Genomic DNA, 7,690 nt, shown 5'->3' with positions numbered 1-7,690 from the left:
CCTGTTTCATCAGTTCCTTCAGTCACATGTTCACATCTCCTCCTCAGACTGAGCTTATGTTCATCTAAAACCTCCAGCAGACCACGATCTGCTGAAAGACAAAACAATGTCAGAGACAGAGAATCTGAGAATCTGCTGATTGTTTTCATCAGATACAGAAAAACTACAGAAAATAAAAGCTTTTTAACTCTGTGGTTTTATAACGATGTTAAATGTTGATGCTGTATGAAGGAACAAAATAAAACAACATGTGCTGATGTCAGAAGTGAAGACATCAGCAGACACATGTACAGTGCTGCTCTGACCGGCTGTCTGAGCTCCAGCTCCTGTTCTGGATCTTTGTCCACATTGGGGACAGGAGGAGTCTCCTGAAGAACCAGACTGGTCCCAGTATGAGGTGATGCACTGTCTGCAGAACCAGTGTCCACAGCTGGTGGAGACTGGATCCTTCAGGACGTCCTGACACGAAGCACAGCAGGACGACTGCTCCTCCTCAGAAACATGACTCCTCTTCCTCTCTCTGTGAAGACATTTCCTGGTAACTCACATGTCACAGTCACAGGTTGTCATTACTTCTGTCAAGGAGGTTTTGTTTTCACCCTGTATGTTTGTGTGTTGGTTGGTTCGTTTGGTCGTTAGTGGGATTATAAAAAACTACAGATAACCAGTAAACTTGGTGGAAGGATGTGGTCTGTGAACCAGATCAGGGAGAGGGGAGGTTTTCTTTCTACTTCCACAGACATGTTCAGAGGACTGATGTTTATGAATGTTTGAAATTTGGTGCAGAACCAAATAAAAAATGAGTATCTAGTGAATTTCAAAGTGGTTTTGTGATAGATTGATTTAATAAGGAAGCTGATCATTGATATAAGTTCAATAGCAAATAAAAAGAGTCATAGGGTCATACAGAAGAAAAAGGTAATAACTTGTAAAAAGTCCTGTGAAAGAGGTTAAACTGTTGAACTCCTGTGTAAAAGGTTAAAATGTTTAAAAAAGAGGTAACAAGGTTAAAAACTATTTAAAGGTATAAGGATACCCTCCCGACAGAGAAGTTAATCTACACTCTACTGATTGAGTCTTTTTTGAAAGATGACGCTTGTGATTGTTTAGTCATGCCTGCTGAGTCCGGAAGGGGGAGCTCTCGGCCACAGAGCTCTTCTCAATGAAGCTGCCTGAGAGAAAGCATCGCGTCTGAGCGTCTTTGTTGCTATCTCCCCTTTTCAGGTACGAAGTGAGTATTTATGCTCTTAAACTTTGGAATATGTTTGTTAAGTCGTTTTGTTGGTGTTTTTTAAAACATGTTCACTGAATGTTCAGTGTTTTGGAAGCTAAGTTATGATTTCTAGATTGATGATTGGTATACTGTTAAGCAGCTTAAACTCAGTTCCCTCAGTGGCTCGCACGGAGCGGCACGAGGCCATCATAGGCTCAACACCTATCGTGTGCATTTTGATCGTGTTTAGCTCAGTAAGACACATTTACAGAGAATGAGGTTGCTAATGTGTATGGTTAAGTTTTACTATGTTTATGTGTGTACTAATTACTAATACATTTGTGTTTTCATTACTAAAGTAACTGTCTATGATAAGGAGCAAGGAATATAACAATTAGAAGAGACAAGTGGTTACTAATGTTTTACACAATGTTTTTGTTTATTTCCTGTACATTTAAGTTTGATCATTTAAGGTTATGTTTATTGATTAATAGACCAGTTTCATAAATATTTAGCTGTTACATCTGATTTGACATGTTTAAGAAAGAGTGAGAAATTATAATATACTTCCTCGTTTACTTGCCTGTGAAAGAAAAGTGAAAGAAGAAGCATCGTGTCTGAGCGTCTTTATTGATATCTTCCCTTTTCAGGGCTTAACAGTTTCATAAGGAGCCTGATGGTTCTTAGTGGAGGTCTGAGCTCTTTGAGTGATTCTGAGGGATCAGTTACCAACTTCAAAGTTCAATCAGTTCACAGTAGAAACAGTCTCTTACTCTGTGTGTGAGGGTCCAGGTTCAGTACTGAAGTTTGGAGGAGGTCCCATGGACCGGTCACTCTTCAGAGACACACAGCTGAACCCTGGAGACTCTGCTCTGTCCTCCTCTTCCTCCTCATAACCACTCATCTTCAGTCTGAGAGGAAAAACACTGACACTGACTGTGAGCTGAACACACACACACACACACACACACACACACACACACACACACACACACACACACACACACACACACACACACACACACACACACACACAGGGCCTCATTTACTAACAGTGACGCACGAATCTGGGATTCATCAATATGTTCGTACCTAAATTTGTTTGTACTCTGAGAACAAATGTAGAACTTCCTCAGACCATGTGTACGCACAGATGATGAAGGCCCGGCTGCCCTAGAAAATATTAACATACCCTTTGACTAAATGCATAGTATATTAAAACTCCATTTATTTAAATCAAAATAGTACAGTATTACAGTGAAGTTATTGAATATTTTCCATAATAAATATTTCCAAAAATTATACAAATCCCCATTTTTCCAAACTAAGTACTGTAGCATAGCCAGCAGGACTCCCTGGGCCTGTGACGTGATTTTGGTGAGAATATACAGTATTACAGTGAAGTTATTGAATATTTTCCATAATACATATTTCCCAAAATTATACTAATCCCCATTTTTCCAAACTAAGTACTGTAGCATAGCCAGCAGCATACCCTGTACCTGTGACATGATTTTGGTGAGAATATACAGTATTACAGTGAAGTTATTGAATATTTGCGAATATTAATCTCTTTTCGGTGTTGCACTTTGTAGACGGTCCCTGCGCACTCGTCTCACAGCAGGCTGTACATAGACACCAATGTCCTGTGTCCATCACGGAGGACGACTCATATAGATGATAACTGGCCTGTAGCCCGTTGTCCACCTTACTACGGGGGGAATTATGCGGCGTTTGTGCTTTAACAACGTTTCTCTTATGACTTATTGATCCGGGAAGTCCGAATCTGTGAATATCTTTCCAACTTTACTGAACTCTATTCAGCGGAGTCCGCGTCCACGTCGCGATGCATCTGAGAGACATGTCCACAGCGTTCAGCGCCTCAGTTATTGCAGACCAGGTTTAATTTTTTAATAAACATCGTCACTCCGGAGGACACGCTACAGAAAAATGTGTATTTTGTGTCTTCCACCTCCGACGCCTTCAATTTCTGCTGTTGAGAGTCTTGTGTTTTTTTACGGTTTGGTTTCCGTCTCTCATCACTTCAACTGTTCAGCTCTCTACATGACAAACAGATGTCCTGATATGGAGAAAGAGCGGCGTGTGGCAGTATGCCAATAACAGAGGGCGGACATGCGCCTGTCAATTTAGATTTTGCTATTTTGCGCACGCAGTTATTTTCTGCGGAGGGTAAGAACATTTCTGCGCACATGTGAGTAAATTCCCCCCAATGAAGCCAGCTATACGTGCGTCTCGTTTACAGAAAGGGGAAGTTCATATAATAAAGCCATGGAGGGCGGGAGTGGATAAAAGAGTAACCACCCGCACAGGAAGCTCTGAATTAAAGCGAACGCCTTTGCAACGAGGCAGCATTCTATTGGTTGGGGGATTTTGACAGCCGATCACAGTAAAATAATACGAATGTGTTCAAATACTCACCAGCCTCTGACTTCACGGTTGCTGACAAGTTTACTTTCAGTTTCCAGGCTCCTCTCACACGATTACGTGTTCCCCATGTGGACACAGGTCGTCACTGCAGGTTCAGTTCAGGAGCAGCAGTAAACACCTCCACAAGTCAAATTAACAGGTTTTTATTAACAGGAACAAAGTTTGATCCGATTCTCCTCAGTCACCAACTTAAAAACTGTGATGTCATCATGTCACCTCATCTCCTGCTCATTCAGTGTTCAGCCTCAGCAGTTGTGGTTTGTGGGGGAAACTTTGTGTCAATCACATAAAACAAAAAACAAAGTGGTTCAGTTAAGTAGAATAATCAGTCGCCAACACGGGAAGGAGTGAAAAACTCACATTAATAACTCATGGCAGCAAAGTGGTCGTTCAGTTTAAAGATTATCTTGTATTTTATCATCATCAGCAAATCCCATGAAAAGACAACAACTAAAAACCTCCTGTTCCTGAATCTTTATAAAAGTTACACTACACATTCACAAGGCTTTTCTAAACTTGTGTCTTCAGTGGGAACCTGTGACCTTGGAGCCGAGTGCCACAGACAGTGGGAAGTCAGACTCAGTTGGAAGTCTTTGGAATTTTCATGGGATTTGTTGAGAAGATTAAATAATAAAAACATAAAAACACCAGGTTGAGATGAGGGAGTGACAGAGAGCAGAGGAGCAGTGGAGTGATCGGTGACACAATCACATGTATTCAGGTATTAATCGATGATGTCGTATCGTGACTCTGGATCTTCCCGGTCACTTTAACCCTGACGTCCTGACCGTGCGCGTCACGTTACGTCTCGTGTTGTGTCGCAGGTTTAAACATGTGTCTCATAAACTCCAAAGCGAATGTGCTGGAGCACCTGCCCCTTTGCCCTTGATGCCCAAATGTGCCCTTTTGTCTGAAGCATATTTTCCATTTTTAAATTTATTATATATATTTTTTTGTGAAATCATGCCCATGGCCCTTCATGAAGAACATTGAACAATTAATAATAATTCAGCTATAAATAAAATGACCTGGCTGTCGTCAGTAAATGGTGAGTTTCACCTGAGCTCATCCTGACGTGCCCTCTTCCGCAGCCTCGACCACGACGTGTGTGTGTGTGTGAAATTATAAGTCTTATAGTGAATGGATTTGAATTGTGACTTTCTCATCTTCCCTTTTATCAATACTTTTTTTTATTCATTTAATTGTCATCAAAAATAGAATAAATTATGAATTCAGAACAATATTAGATTTGTAATATGACAACATATTATTTTAACAGCAGCAACAGTAATATTTACAACAGCACAATCACAATAAACACAATATCACTGTGTGTGTGAGTGTGTGTCTGGTGTGTGTGTGTTTTCAGTGTATCATATGTACTCATATTTCCTTGTGCAGTGCAAACATGAAATCAAAAGAGAGGAAGTCCCCCTCAACAGCAAATTGTAGCTTTAAGTTATTTCGGCATATGAGCCTTTTTCCATGTGCCCCTTTTGTGCCCTGCCTGAGACAGCTGTGTTGAACTAATCACAGTCAAATAATATGAATGTTGTTCAAACAGTCACCAGCCTCTGACTTCACGTCTGTCCCATCTGTTCTGGACAATTTTACTTCCACTTCTACAAATACAATTCCTTTCTCTCTGCATTCCAATCGAAATCACATGACTATGTTTGCGTGCGAGCGTGTGAGCGTTTTGTGGGCAGTGTTCAAGGTTCCCCATGTGGACACAGGTCGTCACTGCAGGTTCAGTTCAGGAGCAGCAGTTCACACCTCCACAAGTCAAATTAACAGGTTTTTATTAACAGGAACAAAGTTTGATCCGATTCTCCTCAGTCACCAACTTAAAAACTGTGATGCCATCACGTCACCTCATCTCCTGCTCATTCAGTGTTCAGCCTCAGCAGTTGTGTTTTGTGGGGAAACTTAGTTTTTTTGTTGAATGTGATTGACACAAAGTGGTTCAGTAAAGTAGAATAATCAGTCGCCAACACGGGAAGGAGTGAAAAACTCACATAAATAACTCATTGCAGCAAAGTGGTCGTTCAGTTTAAAGATTATCTTGTATTTTATCATCATCATCAGCAAAATTATGAAATCACTTCACTGCTGTCACATTTCTCTGCTGTGAACCTCCCATCATCAATTATTTCCCAGCATGCTGCGGTTCCCAGAGGCCTGCTAGAGTCTCCCCCTTGTGGTTGGACAGACGAAGAATCTTCATCTACGTTTGAATAAAACGTTCTTGGGTCAGTTTTCTATTAAATATCGTAAAATATTTATTGAACAGTTTCCTCTGAGACTTAAAAAGTGAAAATACAAGAGTCATGATTCCAGTGAAGTCGGTGGAAGGATGTTTATTGTGCATTAAAGCAGAGACAAGTAGAAACAACAGAACTGTTTTCTCTGAGATGTTTTTCTTCTCGTTACATCTGGTTTGTCCCAGAGGAAATGATCCATGTGTTTGATTCATAGACTGAACATAAAGGCTTTGACGGGGATGTTCTGCTGTTATACTACAGCACCACCTGTAGGTCAAAAAGTAGAATAGCAACCACTGCACTGCACCTGATGCAGAAATGAAAACGTCCCATTTTTAAGTCCAGAGTTTTGATCTTTTGTGTCAAAGACAAAACTCAGATTTTAAACTCAAAGTGATTTAAATGTGTTTAACTTTGTGTCGGACTAAATCAATTTGTGACGTGAATCCAGGAACCTTAAGCTCATAAACAATCAGATACACAGAATGTGGTTATACACATGGAGATATACTGAGAAAGGTGAGAATAATAAAAGCAAACTTAAAAAGACTATATGTGAGTGTTTATACAGTGTTTATATATTCTACTTGGTGTTATGTCGTTTCAATAAACTGATTCTTAATGTGAATAAACACAATCGGTAGCGAGAGGAAAGACTTTGGGGCTGCGTGGTGGTTGGCACTGTTGCCTCACAGCCAGAGGGTTCCTGGTTTGAATCTCGATTCAGATGGGGTCTTTCTGAGGGAGTTTGCATTTTCTCCCTTGTTTTCTCCAGGTGCTCTGGATTCATCTCACTACGGTGGCCCTGAGAGCTCAACGCACTGCAACTTAACAAAACACATGCAAGTGGACGAAACACAAGCAAAGTAAGAAAACATCTTCATCAATTTGACAACACAACACATTACGCACAACACAACACATTACAGAACACTCTGCAATTACAGAAAACAACAACGGAAGTGTTTCCAGGGGACAACTGAAAGTGATGGACACGTCCAGTTGTGTGTATTTCGTTGTATTTCGCATTTTTGAATTGGCAGGCTAATAGTAAGTAACATTAGACATCTGCAGTAATATCTGAATCATGCGATCACAATGTTAAAATAAACCAAAAACACTCCAGTTTAGCTCATTTTCCAATATCAGATGGACACCGACTTTAACAACTCCAAACTGCCACTGTATCTCACTGTCCAAACACATGCAGATTAGGGGTTGGGTAAATTGACCATTGGTGTTAATGTGAGTGTGAATGGTTGTTTGTCGGCCCTGTGATGGACTGGTGACCCGTCCAAGGCACGGCCCCCACCTCTCACCCAATGTCAGCTGGGATTGGCTGGGATTGGTTCACAGCTTCATCACTGATGAAGCTGTGTCACATCCACAGGAACACACAGGGAGGATGGTGGACTGGACACTGTGTGACAGCTGATCTCAGAGCCGTGCACCTCCTCTGATTCTTCTGGAGCTCCGTCTCCTCTCTGCCTCCCAGCAACAAGGCCCAGTTAGAGCCGCTCTACACACAAGCTGGTGCTGCTTCAGCCTCTGGACAATGATCCAGCCTCCATCTGTTGAGAGAAGAAGACATCAGTGTTTACAGATGCAGCACATCCAGTAGAAAGAGCTGCAGGGTGAGGCTGTCAGCTGTGGTCCAGCTTCATTTCCTGTTCACATGAAAACAACAACTGTCGTCTTCACATCAACTCAATCAAATGATCACAAGCAGCTTCTGGCTCGTCTGATTGGCCGACTGTTCTCTCTC

General features: G+C 41.3%; 1 long non-coding RNA gene across 1 annotated transcript; it reads right to left on the bottom strand.

Annotated features, from left to right (window-relative positions):
- Nucleotides 1–464: 464 nt before the first annotated feature.
- LOC124851555 lies at nucleotides 465–5,250 on the bottom strand. The gene is made up of 3 exons (XR_007032581.1): nucleotides 5,230–5,250; nucleotides 1,987–2,156; nucleotides 465–520 (listed from the first exon to the last, which is right to left on the bottom strand). It is a non-coding gene; the product is annotated as an uncharacterized LOC124851555 (long non-coding RNA).
- Between the last annotated feature and the right edge of the window lie 2,440 nt (nucleotides 5,251–7,690).

The sequence above is a fragment of the Hippoglossus stenolepis genome, chromosome 3 (assembly GCF_022539355.2).
Source record: "Hippoglossus stenolepis isolate QCI-W04-F060 chromosome 3, HSTE1.2, whole genome shotgun sequence".
NCBI classification, from domain to species: domain Eukaryota; kingdom Metazoa; phylum Chordata; class Actinopteri; order Pleuronectiformes; family Pleuronectidae; genus Hippoglossus; species Hippoglossus stenolepis.
Note: the sequence above shows the minus strand (reverse complement) of the source record. Positions and strands in the feature narration are given on the sequence as shown.